This window comes from Papilio xuthus, unplaced genomic scaffold (genome assembly GCF_000836235.2).
Source record: "Papilio xuthus unplaced genomic scaffold, Pxut_1.1 DF825946.1, whole genome shotgun sequence".
In the NCBI taxonomy this organism is placed as follows: Eukaryota; Metazoa; Arthropoda; class Insecta; order Lepidoptera; family Papilionidae; genus Papilio; species Papilio xuthus.
In genome coordinates, this window is record NW_013532703.1 from 768,389 (window position 1) to 789,944 (window position 21,556).

The 21,556-nt window shown below is 31.2% G+C and overlaps 2 non-coding genes across 2 annotated transcripts; both read left to right on the top strand.

Moving 5' to 3' along the window:
* The first annotated feature begins 7,577 nt into the window (after positions 1-7,577).
* TRNAK-CUU (transfer RNA lysine (anticodon CUU)) lies at positions 7,578-7,650 on the top strand. Its single transcript has one exon. It is a non-coding gene; the product is annotated as a tRNA-Lys (tRNA).
* A 243-nt stretch (positions 7,651-7,893) lies between these two features.
* On the top strand, positions 7,894-7,966 carry TRNAA-AGC (transfer RNA alanine (anticodon AGC)). The gene has a single exon. It is a non-coding gene; the product is annotated as a tRNA-Ala (tRNA).
* Positions 7,967-21,556: the final 13,590 nt, after the last annotated feature.

Consider the following 21,556-nt stretch of genomic DNA (forward strand, 5'->3'; position numbering starts at 1 on the left):
CACTCGTTAATTTGGTTAGCCAGTGTTTCTAAAACTGTAAAATTTCTATTTCAATATTTTGTAATTTAATTAAATAAATTGTCCTTTTATTAACATGATCATGGAAGTTGTTTGGTAAAATGTTTGTTAAAATGTTTTGTTTTATTAATTGTGTGGTTTGAAAGTTATTTTGACATAAATTGTCATTATATAGACGAATTTCGCCTCAGATCGGCACAAAGGAAAGATAACAATAACTCGGGACTGTGATAACGCACAAAGAGGAATTTCTTTGAACGAAATTTGTAAAAATTTATCAAAAGATCAAGAACATAATTGCTAACATAACTGACATTATTTTTGGGTTTTAAAACAATTCTTTAAACATTTGGTATTACGCTACAAAAAAGATTACTTTCAGCATAACAGGAAGTATAGCAATATTTTGAAAATAAAATTATTAAAACCAAATCTTTGTAAAAAAGCATTGCATTTCAAATTGTCCTTTTTGTTTAAAACTCTTCCTTGAGTTTCCATCAACATTGAAAGACACTTAGAATTACACACGTATAAACCAAGGACCGCAAAAGAAAAGAATGTTCTTCTGTCCCTAAAGTTTACATCTTTTTTGAGTTTTTTTTACTTTTTAAGATTAACTCCAGATAACTATCGCCTAACCGTAGTAGACGCTTTTATTATTTTCGTAACTACGTTTCCTTTGTAGAGTTTGGTATTTTAAGATCCATTCCCTTACCATGTCTATTGTTGGAGTCTTACAATATTTAAAAGAAAAAGTATAGAATCAAGCATCTTCATAAACTAAAATGAGGCAACAAAAAGAAAAAATGTGTACATAATTTAGAAACTGACAATTTAATATGAAATAACAGAAAAATCATACAAAACTCATCTAATATATTCTTTAAAATAAATCTAGAGCAATTGCAATGCAGTAAGTTTGTATGAAACATTTTTTTTTCATATTTTAGTATTGTGACTTGAACATTTCAACGTGAATTAATGCAAATACTGTGTTGGCGGGGAAAAGCGACTCTGTAATTACGCTCTTGGGTAAAATCTCTGAGTGAGCAGGAAGTTCAGGGAACAAGCGCACGGCGGATATTATCAACGGTAGTGTGAGTCGTATAAAAATATTTAGAAGTGTAGATATGTTATAACTTTTAATATTTAAAATTTAATATGTAAATCTCTTTAAATTTGAATATTTTCATTTAAAATTTAGGCAAAGATAACATTAGTTAGTCTAAAAATTACTATATCCATTCCAAAAATAAGTAGAAATGAAGTTGAACCTATGTTTATAGATTTTTCTCAGTTCACTAAATTTTGAAATAAGTAAAGTAAAATTACGATTGCAATAGATACTATAAGTAATGTGAAATTAAGGTAAAATCTTTTACTCGAAATGGATTAAAGGTGACTTTAACTTGAAAGTCATATTAACTGACTAATCCGCTTTCACGTAAACTTTAAACACGCATCCCTGTCGACCTACATTTCTCACAATGGATATGATCTTTTAACGCGCCGCTTTGTCTCCGTGCAAGCGTGTTGATGTAGAACATAGCATGTTCTAATAAGTCTTAATGCATGTTCTGTATATGGTTAAGCTTTGATATCCTAGTATATACATTCAAGCGAATAATATCAAGCGACACGTTATTGAGTCACATGTCTTAGATTAACATTAGTATAAGGAAGATGTGAATATTCTATTATGTGTAAGAAACAATGTTGAAAACGATTATGATTATAATTTAATAACGAACCCAAATACAGATGATGTTAAAACTCTTCTAATATTCCAGTATTAGGATCGGTTAGTGGTTACAAGAACAAGAACTATTGTTCCTTTAAAGTTGTATTGTAAGTTGTCCTATGATAAAGTTTTATAGCAAAAACCACGGACTGTATTGATAAAAAGTACAGACTTTTAATAACAAGGTACCTCTGACATTCAACTACTCAAATTTATAATAAAATATAGAATATTAGAATATAGGAATTAGGTAAGAAACCATTCCTTTTTTATTTAAAATCCCCTAGTTGCTATGATGTGCTCCTAAAAATTATATCCTCTTTCTAAACCCTAAAAACAGGCTTATTTAATATACACGCTCAGCGTTTATAACCTTAAATTAATGTTAGTTAAGCTCGCTACGAGATTTCCATACCTCGGACTTCTCCCTAATGAAATTCCCTTACCTGCCATATTACTTTGCCTCCCTTTGCCTATATAAACCGCTACTGAATTTGTGTTACATCAACATACTTAATATATTATACTTCCGGCGCTTGTTTCTGTACAGAGAACCCTTTGTGCTGCGTTAGTACACAGATTATGAGATGCGTGGATTTTAAAACTATGTTTGACTACGCTCTTAGTGCCGTGTAATTGCTAGTTTATGAGACTAAAATGTTTAATTCTGTCATCTCACGGAATTATGTTTTTTTTTAAATAAAGCTTTATTAAAAAATCTTTCTAAAAGTTTGAGAGCCACTGACGTTTGTGACAAAATGTTTTATCTTTTATGCACACATGTTTAAATGTTGTGTGTGTTTTAGACGTCGTTTAATGTTTATCGAAAAACGTAAAGATAAAATTTATGATAAATACATGAATAAGATACAATTTCTACGATAATATTACAAGAGCGACATCTATTTACGCAAATACTAATCTAGTTGCTATGTAATCGAATTGTTGTTAATCAGAATACGTCATTAAAGATTTAAATTTTAATTTTTTTTTTAAATTCTGTAAATAATTTTTATTTTTATTATAATCAGTTTTTAAATAAAAGTTACTTTTTAAATTATTAAATACCCTATTAACAAATCATTAGGTTTCAAACAAAACAGGGCAATGATTTTGTAAAAGGGTACGGAAATAAAGGCTATAAAACGACGGCCATTCTTCCAGACATTTTGATCCCTTTTAATAGGCAGATATGTCGAACCACATGCTTAAACTGATTAGGTATAATTAGCTATACGGATTTTATAGGTCTTTAAAAACTTTAGACTTTACATCTAATTTAGATACTGACTGGTGATAAAAGAGTTTACTTTGTGAAAAAAATATGCTTCAGTATTGCCATATACGAAAATTAATTCTTCTTTCTGGTTACAAGACTTAATATTTGATGTCAGTGTTGCTATATCTCAAAGTAAAATGTTTTGAGGTCATGTTGCCGTCATTGGAATTTATGTCATTTAGTTATTAGTTTGTAGTTAATTAATGTACGTGTGCCTACCCAATATGCAATACCTGGCTTTAATTAGTTTAAATACTTAGGGCTATAAAGGATGCCTATCTCGATATTAATTTACGAAGGCTACCGTATACATACACAATTATTACTAAAGAATTTTCCTATTTACTATAATCAATATTTTATTATGTTTAGACACCAAAGAGGTTTTACAGTTAGATTTTTAATACATTTTTTTTAAGTAGGAAAGTCATTGGATGCGCTATGCGGAGGACCGTATACTGTGGTAGACAAAGGCTGATGAAATTGTATCTTTTGCTTATTGTATTTACTTTCCTAAACATCTTTTAGATTTTTTAATATTATTAATAAAGGTATAAAGTGCGGCTACTTATAGCTTGTTTTACTAAATACCTTTCTTTAGTTCCAGAAGGTTAAGAACCAAAGTGGCCAGTACTAAATTTTTAAGTACAGTATGCATTTTAATTATAAGGTAAAAAATACTAGAGCGATGTATACTATAAAAATATGCGCCTATAGCTGCTGTACAAATTTTTGGTACGTTAATTAAAATAAATAGTTAAAACTAAATCCACTCACCTCAGCTTTTCGCCTAATTCAAAAGTATAGTTAGTTCCTGCAAATAAAAAATTGACTTATAAAAATGACATAGAATAAAATACTAAACTTAAAAAATATGGAAATCTTAGTTACTAAAAAGTTGCAGAATTTTAAAATTTCCGTATGTAAACTACTGACTTTATTTGATTTATTTTATCGGTTGCAAAGAAACGTATAAATAGGGTGTAAAAACCACAAAACAGGTCCCATATTCATCTGCATTACGGAAAGGATAATCCGGAAAATACATAGACACCCCACAAAACCGGTTGCGGCCGGACAAATCCGGTAATAACCGCCCGATAAACCGGCCCGCAATCTCAATGGCACTTTGATGTTGTGGATTTCTGTATATTTTCAGTTTTGAAACTTTAAGTACCCTTAAAAGGAACGATTGTGGCCGCTGAAGGTTTTTAAGAACCGTATTTAATATTTCTATACCGGACATTTAGGTATTTAATTTATAACGCTGGGTGAAATTCAACATTTCCGAGATACAAAAAATATTAAAAAGAACTTCTATAATAATACTTTAACTCAATTGAGAAAACAGAGATAGTCCGTCCTTTTTCAAATAATCCTAAATAATTCCTAATTTACTATTAATTTCTACCTAAAATTAATCAGAATAGCTCATAATTATTTAGCTTGCTTGTTAATCCTACAAAGGCTTTGATGTCTCTATGGGATTAACGGATATTCAAATAATTAATTTTAATTATAAATCTATTAAAATAAGTAGATAAAAGTGTACAAAAAATTCTAGATGAAAATTTTAATCCGATTAATTTCTATAATCCTATCCCCGCGGCGAACATAGTTGGAAATTAAATATCAGCTGTTCTACCGCCGCCATTGTTAAAGGTGTGTACACAGTAGTACTAAGCCACAGATAAACTGCGTGCTTTACTCGATACATCGATTTTCTGAGCGCTTTATACGGACTTATTTTTAGTTTAATAACTCGTATACTGTTTTAGTTTTCAAAGGATATTTAATAGTATTAATCCTGTTGTACACGCCATTGTTAAGGTGTGTCGACACTAGTGTTTAGCTACCGATTAAACTCAATGCGTACGTTATTCGATACATAGATTTTTGGTCAATTTCCTTACCGCTTTTTACTCGGTATGCGTGTTCTATAACATGCGTACGGATACGGATGATAAGTTTTTAAAACGATTTGTATATTTAGATCGGTAAAGGACTGATACCTTACTGAGCCTACAATATTTTTTGGTTTTTTATGTTTTATAGATTTAGTTTAGTACTGTATTTTTTTTAGTTACGACATTGTTTTTGATAACAATTTTCTACATATCTATTTCCTCTTGTAGAAATATACACTTTAAAGTTAAGAATAAGACACAAAAAGTGCATTAAAATATATATAAAAAGAAAATCAACATTTTTGTCACAGATTTTAAGGATTGCACACGTTTTATTTAAAAAAAATATGATATCCATATGAACCGCAGTTTATTTCCTACAAGTAAAAATGTGCAAACCACAGCTTAATATAACTCATTCAAATCTTTTGTTGCCATGTGAAAATAAAACTTTTGCGTTCTTTTCATTAACTGTTACGTAATAAAAACTACCATTTCCCGTCCATTCGGCTTCAACAGCCCGCTTTTCAAGTTTATTACACTTTTATACCCGCATTTTTCGCTCAATTTAATTTATTCAGGGCATTCAGGAGTCAGGAGTGGTTGTTCTTGAATATTATAGTGTTCTACCTGAACTCTGTACCCACTTCAGGAAATACGAAGTTGTTTCTACATTTTTAAATTCATAAACTACGATTTTAAATATCATCGCTTAAGATTTAAATATAACCAGAGCTAATATTGATATGATAAATAAAAAATTCTTGATTAAGAATAAACCGAATCATCATTAAACTGAAATTATAAATATCGAGAGGAGTTATAAGTAATTGGGGAAGGTCTTTGTCGATAAATATAATGATACAGGCTGATAATTATGTACAATTATTATTTTTAATTTCTAAATAGATTCGTAAAAACTAAACTATAACTTCATACAGCCAACGCACGCCGTGAGCCGTGAAAAAAAAATTATTAATTAAAAGGAACACGCGCCAGTGATATTTTAGTGGTACCGTGAAATGAAACTTATCCCCTGAAGTACCACTTCAATGTTAACCAAAATATTTCTTGCAAAAATGAATAGATACATTTTGTAAATTATTTTAATACGATGCAACAGTAATATTTATATATCACTAGCTGTCGCCCGCGATTACATCTACGCGGAATTGAAAAAAAACTTTAAAAAGTAGCCTATGTGTCCTTTCAGACTATGTTCTACAAGTATGCCAAATTTCAGCAAGATCCATGCAGCCGTTTTGTAGATTACCTTGAAACAAACATCCATCCATCTAAACATTCGCATTTATAACATTAGTAAGATTTTAATTTGTAAAATTTTCGTCAGTTTCCAAACGCATATAAAGTCAATCAAGTCACAAAATTGCTTTTTTTGTAAATCCACTATGCCTTAATACAGATAAAATATTTAATTTTAAAATTAAATTAGTTGCAATTGATAACCAAATGTTAACTGTATAACAAAGATTCAAAATACATAATAACGATTTAGATGTATCGATATTAAAATCGATACCAAATAGCGAAATAATATTTCCATTATACTCAGTGACAAATAACGGAGTTGCCAACTAAATAATTACCCGCCGTCTGGAACAATAACACTAATTATTGGTACATCACTCTCATGAAACTAATAATCGATTTTCACGCAATAATACCAAATATAAATTAATTATTAACCCATCATTACTTTATTAATTTTGTTGATATTATAGGTTATAGGTTATAACAAATTAAACAAAGAGAAATTGATGTAAGTTTTGCATTCGGCGTTATTTATTGAAATTTAAACATTCACCTAATAAGTACAACTAATGATATGAAAAGAGTTTAAAATACGTTCTATTCACAAATTGATGAATTAAATACCTAACTACTAAATTTTATTCGCCCGTGTTAATTAACGGAAATTCTGTGCATTTACGAGTTGTTTTGTTAAAGCTTTAAGCGAAAAGTCAATTCCCGTACACGATTAATCGAAATCACTTTTAAATGCTGTTAAATCGATTCAAACTGCGTCCAACTATACTTTTTATTGAAGCTTTAATCGAAGTAAAAGAGTGCTTTTGTAGTCTCCAAGGGGTTGTGGAAATTCAGTTAATATTTTTCTAAAACCCTGTCGCCAATTACCGGTTTCAAATTGTGAAGATTGTTGAAACTTTTATTTAATTAAAACCGGATTTTGAATGGATTTTCCGGTCAATTTGTTCTGACAAGCACAATCTACCACCTCTAGTTATTACTCGCTTAATTGGTCTAGATTTTTTTTCTATTTTAATAACTTTTCATATTGTTGAAAGAAAAATTTTAAAACGAGACATCGGAGCACAGTTCTGTCAACAGCGCCATCTATGGAGAGTTTCTCTTAATTTTGATAATTTTTAATTTAAGTAAAAAAAAATATTGGGATTGATATAAATACTTGTTAAACTAAATAAATTATTTATTATAGTTAATAATCTAGAATTTATTTTCATGTTACTAAATGTAATATCGTAAAAGTAATTTAAGGAGATTTTAAAGTTGGTAAACTAAATTTAATTGTTAAATATTTTGTAATTTAGTTTTGATACATTTTACTCAATATTTCGATTCACTCGCCACAGCCCGGCTAGCTCAGTCGGTAGAGCATGAGACTCTTAATCTCAGGGTCGTGGGTTCGAGCCCCACGTTGGGCGAAAACTTTTTGCTTTTTTTTAAACTCCCAATCAGATTCCAAATGTAAATAATTTTCAAAATATTGATGTTTTAAAAAATTCTTACATTCATAAGTATTTTAATGTTAATTATTTGTCGAAAAATGACAAGTTTCAGAGATTTGTTGTAATAAAATAATTTGTATTTTTGTTAAATTTAAAGTAAATATATAGCTATTTTTAAGGTTTAGGAAGTATCAATGTTATTAGTGAGTATTTGTCACCGGGGGCGTAGCTCAGATGGTAGAGCGCTCGCTTAGCATGCGAGAGGTACCGGGATCGATACCCGGCGCCTCCAATCTTTTTTTACTCAGCGTATTTGTAACTGCTATAAATAAAATGTTTTATATTCCTCGCCTTAAGCCTGACAATTGAAAAGCTACGTTTTACATTTTTTAATCCGATGTTGGAGTGTATTCAATTGGAACTAACATATAGAAAGCTGTTCTTATTTACGCCAAATCTACATCGAATCCCATCCCAGTAAAATGCAATGCGATTCTCTCAGGTGCAAACACGCGATAAACGTGTTTGGATAGTTTTGATGTCTCAAATTTAAAAGGTATCGAGTTGAAACTGTTCGATAAGAGATAGCGCTAGTTGAGACTTAATGTCAGAAATTCATTAGTTCATGTTTCTTCTTAAAAATGTTTTACTCAAAAACAAAATACGTTGTAAAATACAAAAAACAATATGAAACATAAATCATTAAAGTTAAAACAAGTTCTGCGTGATTTGTTTTAAACAGAATTAAATTAACTTAACGGACTTTGAACAATGAGACGGGGCGATGATTTATACAAATATTTGTTGTACAGAAAAGGTTTTTGATACCAAAAGGCAACCACAATCCGAGAGCGGAGCTTAAACTAGACAATGAGCGCTCTGTACTAAACTTTAATCAACAGTCGCCATAACTGAAGTTTGACCTAAACTTTGCCTTGTGAGTGTCTATCGGCTATGTATTTTGGCATAAATTCAAAGTTCGGCAGCTGCGCAGCGAGCGTGTCGCAGCCCGAAACTATGCGACTACGAGGACGCCGTGCATAGTTGCTCTTTGAAATTCTCATAGCGCCATCTAGTGTCAACTAGCTAAAAATACTTGGAAAATTAATATTTTAAGAGGCATTTTTCATTTTTATTATTGTAGAAGTTTTAAGATACTTAACTATTTAAACTAAATTGTATTTTAATTATATAAACAAGTGTTTAAGTTCTTACCGAGAACAACTGTCTGATTTGTTGTCTTTAATTGTTCATAAAATTATGTTTCCTTAATATTTTCGTTTGCAGAACTAACAAGTAAACTATATTAAGTTATTTTAAATATCAAATCAATTTGCCCACTTATTGCTTATAAAGTCGACTTCCCTATACCTCACCACTAAATTTCATAGTACATCGAACCTAAAGCAATAGTCTTTGCTGTAGCAACGTGCCGGCAATTTACTTCTAACCTATAACGTTGGCATTTAGATATTAGGATGTAATTTGTGCGCTCACCTTTGTGGAGGCTCGGCATTTACTAAATGCCGTACGTCCCTTGTGTCCTGTTATGAAATAACAATGGATTTTTGTTTGTTAAGAGCTTTAGCTATTATAATATTTGGAAGTCAAAAGGACTATGACATAAATACATTTATATCAGTATAAAATAACCAAACTCTTTTCTTAGTCTTTGAAGTTTGACGTAATGTTTTATATAACAGCGAGTCCTGTCAAATCTTACTGTTAGTATACTGTATGGATGTTTAAAGGAAATTTAATAGCAAAAAAGTTAAAATAATTGTATTGCTATTTATTTCACAAAGGAAATATTAAAATTATTTATATACGAAACGTTTTAATTAATTAATAATTATTAAACAATATACATCTAACTTTAGTCTCAAAAGATGATAAACGATACACGTTTGTGAGTGACCGAGTCAGTGGCATGCCCGACCGGAGTCGAGAGGGCAACGTTTTTTAATTTGCCCAAATCTTCACGAAACATTAATTAAAGTCTTTTATATTCCTCCTTCGGACCTTTATTTGTTTGTGGTTAATGAATTTTTAAGTGGGAATCTTATTTATAACCTTCTTTACAATTTTTTGTTGTCTTAGATTTATATTAGATTCGTTATGTTGGCAGCAGTGAATTCAAAATGGCGGAACGCTGTTAATGTCACGTTCAAAAGAGACGTTTTCTTTTACAATAAGCGGAAAATATTGTTTGTGAAGTTGAAAAGATGTGGAATTGTTTGATTTATTAAAAGATAACAAGCAGCAACACTTTTCTTGTACTTTGATGTTAGAATATTATTTCGATATTTTAGTAATTCTTTTCACCAACAGATGTCGCCACCACGAAAGTGATCACAATACAAAATGTAAATCGAAAACGTTCCCATTTAAAGCAGACAATAATGATAATTTTAAAATATACATTAACGCAATGTCATTTTTGTGTGTTATAAATGAATTCCAATATTGAATTATCTAAACTCATGGAACATCAATCATTATTTAAGAATGTAAAATGTTTAACAATGCAATTTTATCATAAATTGAGTCGCCATTATTGACAAAGACATATTGTTATTTCAGTTTATTTAAAAATATCAAATTACAATGTATTTTTGTAAAAATGGTTTCGTCAATTAGACAACCATTCTGGAGATATAATCTAACATTCATCCATCCATACATCCAAACAATCATGTTATTAAGAACTAAGATGCAATTAAAGGTAACTACCATTCTTTGACTACTGATTAACATTATTTCTGTTAAAAAAAACACAAACAGACCGCTACAAGTGTTGTTAAAGTTTATGCGTACTGTAAAAACGAAGGTTTTCGGTTTTTTTCTAACAATAGCCCAGCAAAAGATTTACTTATCTACGTTAATCAATTGCGCTTTTCATTTACCTGCGAGGAAAATCTGCCCCTTTCTGTAGGGAGTGCGGGGAGGTAGGGGGAGCTGCGGTCGGAAGGGGGAACCTCCCCTCACGCAGTTCGCTTGTTTGGCGCTTGAGATAAGGAGGCGCAAAATTTCTTTGCCTTTTACATCCATTATTATATTCAAAGATTGGACACGTCTAATACATGTTAAAATGTTTCAAGTTAAATGACGTAAATTTAAATTTTGTTAATATTATTTTACTAGCTCTCGCCCGCGAGTCCGTCCGCGCTGTGTAACAAAATAAGTAGTTATATGTGTTCCTGTAGGTTATGTTCAAACATCCACCCATCCATCCAAACATTTGAATTTATAATATTAGCAAGATTTAAGATTACTCTACTAATTAGTTATTCCGTATTTGTACACTAAGATAGTTTATTAGCTTAAATTAATATAAAATCTACACTAAGGAACTAACCTACATCGTCTTTGAGTAACAACACCCGTTTAATTTTGTAAGAGAATTGATATACGTTTTATGGCAATAAGGGATGAAAATCCGTGCTTAATCTTCCCCTTAAACTACACACGACAATTTATTGGTAATTTAACTGTTTGTGTAGTTATTATTGAGGTATAAAATTAACTCGTTTAGATAATAACTGGCTGTATAGAATCCTTTTCGTAGTTATTTTTTTAGAATTGTGTAGATTTCCGTACTTATTAGATACTAGCTTTCGCCTGCGACTCCATCCGCACGGAATAAAAAAATTGGTAAGTAGCCTATGTATTCGTGCAGACTATGTTCTACATCTGTGCCAAATGGCATCAAAATCTGTTGAATCGTTCTGGAGATACTTTCTAACAAACATCCATCCATCTAAGCATTCGCATTTATAATATTAAGTAAGATTTTTAATTAACAAAATTAACTAATAGCTGAATAAAATTATTCCTAATTAAAAGTAGTAGCGAAAGATAAAATTGAAATATGGCAACCTAGTTGTGTTGTCAAAGTTGGCAGCCCTGAAATGAGTGTTGCAATAACGCAGCTCATATCAATATTGCCAGGTTCGACGGGGAATGGATTGAATGAATGATAAATTACCATATCGAATATTTTGAATGTAAATACAACGACCATATTAGCCGACGTCGATATTGAAACATATTGCGCACTGTTGTTTATCAATTATTTTCAATTTAAGCGTTTAATTGAAGTATTTTGGTTATGTTTTCTATAGTTTTAAACATTATTAGTTAGAATCCTTTTGGCGCGAATGGCGCGCTTTCCGATCAAGACTCAACTCGACTTCACGTCAGATTGATTAGTGAGGGGACATAAGCGTGGACATGGTAATAAGGCTAGTGTTGCGCTAATACTCTGGCACAGTGTCAGATTATCTTCCTAACTATAGTTAGTAAGACCAGAGAGACACCACGGACCTCTATTTGGTATGGCCAAAAGAACCTCCGCAATCAACTTTTCGGGAGACTGACGAGTGGCGAGCCACGTCACCGTCTTTTTCTTCGGGAAATCAAACATATCTTTGAAATTGAAACACAAGAACACATAGGATACTAATTACCTTTTTTTTTATTCCACGCGGACGTATTCGCGGGCGACATCTACTATTTAATATATGCAATCGATTTCGATTTTTGAATGGTGATTATTCAACGTCAAAGTCACGCCTCGTTGTCGGGCTGATATAATATTACATTACTGGACATATTAATTGCATTAATTGCTTTTATAATGATGGTGTACGAAATATTATCTCGTAGGACTGTGAGAGAGTATTACGAACCACATTTACACATTTATGGTAACACTAGCGGTTGCCACCGACTCCTAAGCGGAATTAAAAAAAAATATCCAATGAGTACTTCCATGCTTGACTATGGCCTAATCACTCTTAACTTAGGGTATTCTCCGAGTCTCTCGGTGCGGACGTATAGTGAGCTGATGATGATGACTTCCATGCTGCGTTCTATGCCAAATTTCAGTGCGATCCATACAGTCGTTCTGGATATACCTTCTAACATTCATTCATCCAATTTTTCGTATTTATAATATTAGTAAGATAGTAATTGGGCAAACCTAATTTACCTTAGGTGACATGGAAGATTTCTCTTTGACTTTGGACTTGACCTTAAAAATCTTTTCAAAAAAAAACATTGAATTTTTAAACCGATTTTAAACTAAACTAACTTAGCAATAAGGCAGTCTTAATAAAGTTTTCCAAAGTCGACAAATTTAACAAACTCGTAATTGTAATTTGTAAGTCTGTAATCTGAACAGAACAGGGATGTTTCATATATAATTTGCATGAATTACATAATTTTTATTACTTTTTATATTATAGAATTTATATTTTCGACGGTATCATGATGTATATTTTGTTTTTTATTTTATAAAAATTTGTGAATATATTTATCGAAGGCGTAAAGAAATAGTAAGGGGAAATATTCACTTTCTATGCACCCCCTTCACCATTGATTAGGTAGGCAACGCATCTGCAATTGTGGATGTCTAAAGGCAGTAGACGCATCGCTATTTCAGCGAATTCAGATTGCTAGATTGCTTGCCACCTTATGATGTAAAAATAAGCTCATTGTAATTATTATTTCCAGAACAAGATATACTCATAAAAAAAGATACAGACGAATTGACAATCTTTTTGGAGTCTGTTTATAATATTTCGCTATAAAACCTCCTTTTTGAAGTCGGTTAAAAATTTACGCGTCATTCGAATTTCGAATATAACATTCCTGACGTCATCATGTAAGCTTCACAGAGTATTAAAAAGCAAAGTGTTCGTATACATTTCAGGTGAATTGACTGACTGAGGTAGACAGGAGGTCCCTTACAATTATTCTGAAATATCCGCACTACGTACAGATAGGTACAGAAATGCACTATGTATGGGGGGAGAGTCTAGTGATGTGGCAGTTACATTGACTTTACAATTATCGATAAAAATAAAGTAAAAAGTTTTACAAAAAATAAAATTATTATAAAATAGCTGTCACGCGCGACTCCGTCCGTGAGAAATTAAAAAAAAACTTAATAGTCTGTGTGTTTTTCTATATTATGTTTTATATGTACGCCAAATTTCATCGGCATCCGTTTAGCCGTTTTAGAAATACCTAGAAACAAACATTCCTTCCTTCCATCTAAATAATCGCTTTTATAATATGAGTAAGAAGTAAGATTAAAAATGTCAATATGTTTTAAATTATTGTACATGAAGAATATATCTTGTTATTGCCGCCTTTTTTTAAATTTTCTGACAGACTAAACTGTTTAAAATAAAGGAAGGAGTTTTGTTTATTCTAAAAAAATAACTGTCAATTATAATATAAGAAGACTTAAAATATTACTAAAAAGAAAACAAAGATGGAGTAACACTAAATCAAAGTCAATTTAAATTGAACTAATTGAAAGGGCAAGCAAGACGCATCGAACGCCTTGATAAATTAAATTCAGTGAACCCCTTTTCATTAGGAGTGACTAATTTTTGACGGCTGAAGTGCAGGTGTGAAGCGAATAATAAATTAAATTCTTTTACAAATTTAAATTTTATATTATAATATTAATATCGATAAAATTTTAAGGCTATTTTTTAATATCAAATTATTAGGTATCATTTACTATTTCTACTTTTGTACAAGATTTATGACTACTGTAGTTTGCATTTCAGATTTTATAACAATGTATAGATTAAAAACACGTCAAATTATAGTTAAAATAACCTTATATATGCCGACAAAGTTATCTGACCCGGTGGTTATAAATCAAACTGAATTATGATAGTTTACTGTCAAGAAACTGCCACAAGATCCTTGTCACATGGCTGTCTTGATTTGAACTGAACCCAAAGAGTATTTATTTAAAAAAAAATCTTAACTAGGTAGAAATAATTTGTATCCACTAAAGTACTAAAAGGTTTTATTGAATTTCAAAGTAAATTTAATCTAGTTAAATGCGACGGGGTGTTGATGGACCATCATCTTAGTTAATGGCTTGAAAATTGAAGGTAGACCGATAATTATAGGGAAAATATTGTTATCCTGGCCGTCACGGAAAACCAATTTATGGAAAATATCTTACATAGAGAGTATGGCAAAATATATATTAATGGTATTTTATCGGTAAAATGTTTTATTCATAGCTAGTATTATACTATAATAAAGATTAAAAAAAAAATAAAAAATAAATTACAACCTTGACAACAAAGAATTAAAAAAAAAATATCACCACTCACAAAATGTTGCAATTTCCGTTTTTTTAATAATAGGACAAGTGACTGCGATAATCAAGGTCCATGGATATATGCAACATTAGAATAATTGCAAATACCGGTATGTTTTTTATTTAGAAAAAAAAATTAAAATCTATCGATATGAGATATAGTAACATCACTAACGTCACAGACGCGCTGTATCGACCCAGCATCGCGACGAGACGATCCCTTGCGCCTTCTACCTTGCGATTTACCATTGACCCCTTTTAATATTAACCTTACTAGCTTTTTACATATAAAATATTTTGGAATATAAAGAATAGTATATTTTTATTATCTTTAATTATTTATAAAATCCTATTGCTTATTATTATTTCTACTGAGTGTCTCATCGTGGGTTTCTAAAACCAAAATTCCTGTTAAAACATATTTTTATCTCAATTTTGTAAAAGATAATGAGAGGGATGACGATATCTATACTAACATTACAAAGCAGAAGAGTTTGTTTGTTTGAACAAATCTCAGGAACTACTGGTCCGATTTGAATTTTTTTTTCTTCGTTGGATAGTCCATTTATAGAGGAATGCTTTAAGCTATATAACATTACGCTACGACTAATCGTTTTTTTTAATTCCGCGCGGACGGAATCGCGGGCGACAACTAGTGCTTTATATAGATAAGTAGGGTTTATAAAATATTTTAATTTAGTTTTCATTCACTAGCTAATTCTAAGTTGCTTCTAATTTAAACGTAGCATTTTATCACCTTGAGTTTTATCAATATTACTCATATGTTCGTTAGCTTCGTAAAAAACGTCATAGCTGTCTTTAACTTAAATAAGGTTAAAAGAAAAAAATAGAAGTTTCATGATATTTGTACAAAATATTGTTGCAACGTGTTGAAGCCTAGTTTGAAATACAGAAGCACTTTAAATAAAAGCATCTCCGGTCTAACTCTAGTCAATATAAGTGAGGTTAGGGGCGCTAGTAGCGCGCCACTAGCGCCCCTAGCGGCGTTCTCCTGTTCCATTCAATTTTAATATATAAATATTTTATGAAGAGAGTTTGCGTTATATATTCACTTTAACACATAATAGATTTTGTTTACAGGAGATGTTGCTCGTGTTGGATTCAATTTTGAATTTTAGAAAGGTGGAAATAGGATAGAGGATAGTGCTACTTTGTTTTATATTTTAAACCTTACGATGTTATAGCTTAAGGTTCAATATTGATTGTACTTGAATATTTATTCTTAAGTTATATTAATATTAGCCTTATCTTACTTAAATATGAATTTTTTTATTCCAAAAAAACGTTCTCTTAACACTTTGACGGCCGATAATTGGTATTATGAACGTAACCGTAAAAGATTAATTTTTATCCTTAAATATGTATGACAAAAACTGCTTTCGGTATACTTTGTTATTTGTTAAGATCACATTTCGCAAATCTATTTAAATAATCATGATTAAATAATTATTTTACATTTTATAATTGTGTCATTGTCAAATTGTTAATCGCTGTTTTATCAAAGACTAACTGTTGCTTGCGACTCTGTCCACGCGAAATTAAAAAAGAACTTAATATGTAGCCTATGTGTTCTTCCAGAATATGTTCCATAACCATGCCAAATTTCATTAAGATCCGTTCAGCCGTTCCGAGGATATCTTCTTACAAACATCTATGCATTCAAACTTTAGCATTGTTCAATTAATTCACATAAATTGTTTATTGTTTTTGTTTCATTCTTATTAATTTCTTTTTGTATTGGCAACATTCAAATTATTATAAACTTTTTTCCTATGCTGGCAACAATGGTTCATTAGACATTCATTGCATATAAGTGTGCTACGGGAAGGCGCGCTATTCTTTATAATTTAAGTAACTATTCAATAAATAGTTAAAAAAACCACACGACCACTTGTTTAAATAAACAAACATTTATAATATTAGTAAGATAAAGACTGGGATGACGATAGGTGTTATAGAGAATTTGGTCGCTTTATTGTTGACTTTACTCTTGTTTGTAGCAGCTGCTAAAACTGTTGCCTGTAACCGAATTTCTTGCAAGTCGACGTTCACCGAAGTGTGTTGGCGAGGCACCAAAAATTTTTATTAGAATACTTTAGAACAAAGTATTGATAAATGTGAATCGAAGATTGTTACAGAAAATTTAATATAGCTCAAGTTTTAAAGCAAAATTTGAGGCGTATTTGTTCTTATTAATATTATAAAAGCGAATGTTTAGATCAGTGGTTCCCAAACTTATTTTGTCTACTGCCCACTTTGATAATCAATATTTTTTAGCGCCCCCATATTTTCACATATTCAAATTAAATTAATTAATTATTGTGACCTATATATGTATATTAACGGAGAATTGTAAATGAAACTTTTACTATAACCCGCAACGTGAGACCTGCAGCGCCCACAAGGGGGCGTTATCGCCCACTTTGGGAAAGACTGGTTTAGATGAATGGATGGATCTATGTTTCCATGATCCATCCACGTTTGTTTGAAGGTATCTCCAGAATGGATGCTTGGATCTCACTGAAATTTGGCACATACTTGTCATAGTACAGATACAGTCTGGGAAAACACATAGGTTACTTAGTGTTTTTTTTTTAAATTCCGTACGGACGGAGTCGCGGGCGATAGCTAGTAATAATTAAATCGTATTTCAGTCTGTCTGATGTTTCATACTTTGATTTTATGTTATTAAACCAAGAATTTATTAACTTGTTTCACGTTTCATGTGTTTGTTATTCATTTCCAGAACTTTCTATACGTTATTCTGTAGTTTCATATCAAATTATGTGAAGCTTTTCAGCGTAACTAATTTGTCAAGTAATAAACTTTATACTTTAGATGTTATGTGAATTCAAATGTCGTTTTCATTAGAATATGAGGTACTATATATATTTATTATAAACCTAGTATTTGTATGTATGTAATATCGAGAATAACATGTCATATTTTGTATATATGAAGTACGCTTGTGTATATGTTTGTCCGCAAGATCGCGTTTATTCCGAGCAATCTATGTCCCCACTGAGGGGCTCCGAGTCTACCCTAAGTTAGGGAGTGACCAGGCCATAGTCAGCGCTGGCGCAATGTGGGTCGACTTCACATATGTTATTAAATTTCTTCTCAGATATGTACAGGTTGCTTTACGATGTTTTTGCGTTAACGTAGTTAGTCAACGGGTATTATACAACATTTTAATATATTTAAAAGAATAAAAATTACCTTGTTATATGTTTTAGAAGTCAAAGTCTGGATTGTTTTTAATATATTTTGGATTTATTGTATTTGTTCCTTGTTAGTGGCGTTAAGTTTAAATCCTGTTATATTAGAGATGTATCAGAGAGTTTTAAACACGAGCGCTAAGAATATTGTCTCAAAGTTATCGGATTTATTCAGCAAATTAGCTATAGGCCTTTGTCTTGTGATATTTAAGACCAATTAAACGAAATTAATTCCGTATGTTTATAAAAAGATATATTAACTTGAATTAAAGTAGGATACTAAAGTAAATAATGATTAAATTGAATATTAAAATTGTTTAGTAAAAATAAAACTATGATTTTCTCTTTCTAATTTGTAATGCTTTGAAATATATCAAGTTATGACGTCATTATAATGAAAACTTTGAGAACACTCGCCTCAGTTCAACAGCTTCATTACTAAGTCATTAATTAAGTTATTGCAGAATACGAACTAGCCTCCGACACTAAAATCAACAAACTGGAAATTTTCAAGTTTTTCCGTCCGTCGTACAGAAAAAAATGTGAACGAATTCGAGTTCAAAATTTAATAAGAGATATTTTTTTATGCTTTTGAATATTTTCGTTGATTATAACAACCGAGATAAAACCTCGGATTCCAAAAAAATTTGTTGATAAAATGAAATAAAAATTGAATCTAGGACTTTTAGATGCATCGCAACTGGAGGCGTAATTTAGTCCTCTTTCCCTCCCCACCCTTTTTCTTATAAGGAAAGGATGGGAAGTGGAAGTGGATTTTCCCGATGAGAGAATGCATGGGAAGGGAAAATATTTAATTTCTGTGCATCCTCTCCTCCGTCTATTAATATGAATATCGTATGTCTATGGGCAACGGTCACTTCGCTATTTCAGCGATTTCAGGTGACCGCTCGCTCGTTTGCCATCTTATGATATAAAACAAAACTATTGAAACAAGCTTCTAGAATCTAAATGTAGCACTTAGATAATGCGATAAATAAAAATAATTTACTCCAACCCCACTTGGAGAAATAATTTAGCTCCCTCGGGGGTGATAACTAAATGTGTTCCATCTCTTTTAGCTATATTTTTTCATAAACGTTCATAAATCTCATTTATTTCAATTAGAGTAGAAAATTTCAGTAGGATTTACAAGAGTTGCAAAATTTGACTCGTTCTTTTATAATTTAAGAGTGACGCGTAGTTAAAAAACTTAATAAGTATCCTATGTGTTCCTCCAAATATGTTCTACATGTATGCCAAATTTCAACGAGATACGTTGAGCCGTACAGGAGATACCTTCTAACAAACATCCATCCATCTAAACGTTCGTATTTATAATATAATAAAATATAAGTCAGATTGATTTTAATATTCGAAACTTACTAAATATTGTTAGTTTATTACTCAGTTTACTTTTTACTTACTAAATAATTTGATTTATGCCCAAACTTTTATATATTTCATAAAAATAATCGATTATAAATTAAATCGATTAAATTTTTCAATGTAATCCCAATCAATATTAAACATAGTTCTTGGTGTCCGTAACGACAAGAAATCTTCGAGCTTAAACCTTCAGTCCACCCTTCAATGGAGCCGTTATGTGCCTTTTTATGGTACAATGTGGGATTCTGTGAGAGGGAAATGACCGCTGCAACAAGTTAAAACGTTGCAAATACCTTTAAGGGGCAGTAAGACGAATGTAAAAAAAGTGTACCTTTTCAACAGATTTTAGTCAAATCAATTTTCTAGATTCTTTTCTTGTTAGAAAGAAGACTAGAAACCTTCTAGAAGGAACAGGGAGCTAGAATTTAGTCTGTACTAGTAGCATATAGTACCCATAACTAAGATAAGTCTGGGTTGGTATATAACGACGATATGATTTAACAAGTTGTTGCTCGTTATATCGTCAGCGCGAAATTAATAACTAAATTAGTAGCCTATGGGTTCTTCCAGGTTCTTATACATCTATGCTAAATTTTCTACTAAACATTCGTATTTATAATATTAGTGTGTAGGCTAATATGTTTAATGTGCGTGAAATTAGTATGCTATTTGGTACAGTAGTGGTCGATCGATTGCATGAAATAGTTACCACAGCGCTGAACGCTGGACCACAATTAAATTGTGATTAAATGATTGGCATATCGTGCGTTTATTAATTAATTAATTTGATCGTCAATTGGTTTTTATAAACGCTGTATCTTGTTTCATCTGATGTTCAATTGTTTGTAGATTCGTTTCACAGATGAAGAAAAGAATTGCGTATTTTTAATAATATAATTTACTGTGTTTTTACAGAGTTTGTAGGAAGAACAGTTTCCTTTTATTAGAAAACTATAAAATTACGATAATAGATTGGAGAATAAAATAAACTTGATGAAAGGAATTGGAAAGACTTTTGAAGTAACGATTCTATTTTGTTTTATTTTAGTGAGAGATGAGCGGGTTCGAACCCAATTTCGGTATTTAGCAGTCCGCATTAACCGTTAGACTATTGGCGCTTCATATTTTATAAAAGAGAATTCTCATTTCTAAGAAAAGTATGAAAATACGAGTTATACGTATCGACTAATATATATAAATACATTTTATTTTGAAATATTTTTACTTTTTATTTAACATTTTGTACATTATAAATTATAGAAAAAGAGATTTTTTTTTAAATTATACCGCATAAAATAGTAACTTTAATTTAATTTATGATTTCGCTTCAAGGAACTCCTAGCAAACGCGATATAATTTAAACAAATTAAACTCGTTCATTTTAACTTAAACTAAGTCAAGCTTGAATACGCAGTTAACTTTAAAGTTAACGTAACCATTAAACCGATAAAAAGATAACCGTTAGAAAATATAACCGAATAATTTTAACCATAGGCAAATCATTAAGGTAAGTTAAAAATATCTGTCGGCACTTATTCTATCTACTGCTCGTTAATTATTTCCATCGTACAACAACTAGGAAAGTCATAAGTGATACAGGTTACATTGCAATTTCAACCTTAAGATAAAACCGTAAGGTGAATATTACAACGACACACCCGAGATCAGACCGGTTATTTTTAACCCCGCGCGTCTGCACAGAAATCGATAAGTACCCTCTTGTGCACGTGTTAAAAATATTTAATGAACATCGAAAATCAAAACCGCGACGACATTTATAAAATTAATCATAAACATTTCGATGATTTAACTTACCTTTGATGTAACGCCGCCCACGCACAAGTTTAATAGCGAACGGAACCAAAAAATAAAACAAAGTAAAAAAAAAAATATAGTTGGATATTTATTGAAATCAACAGGAGGATAGAAAGTCGGGGTGTTAAATAAAATGGTATTCGAAGTAAAACTGATGAAAAAGAAACGCAAGTGACGTGCACTTTAAACAACGCGTACTGGCTCTCTGACGACTGAATGCCTGGGGAGCCGTTTTATACCCGCAGCACAGCGCGCCGGGGGGCGGGGGGCACCGGCCGCCATTTTGATCGGTCGCCATGGAGAC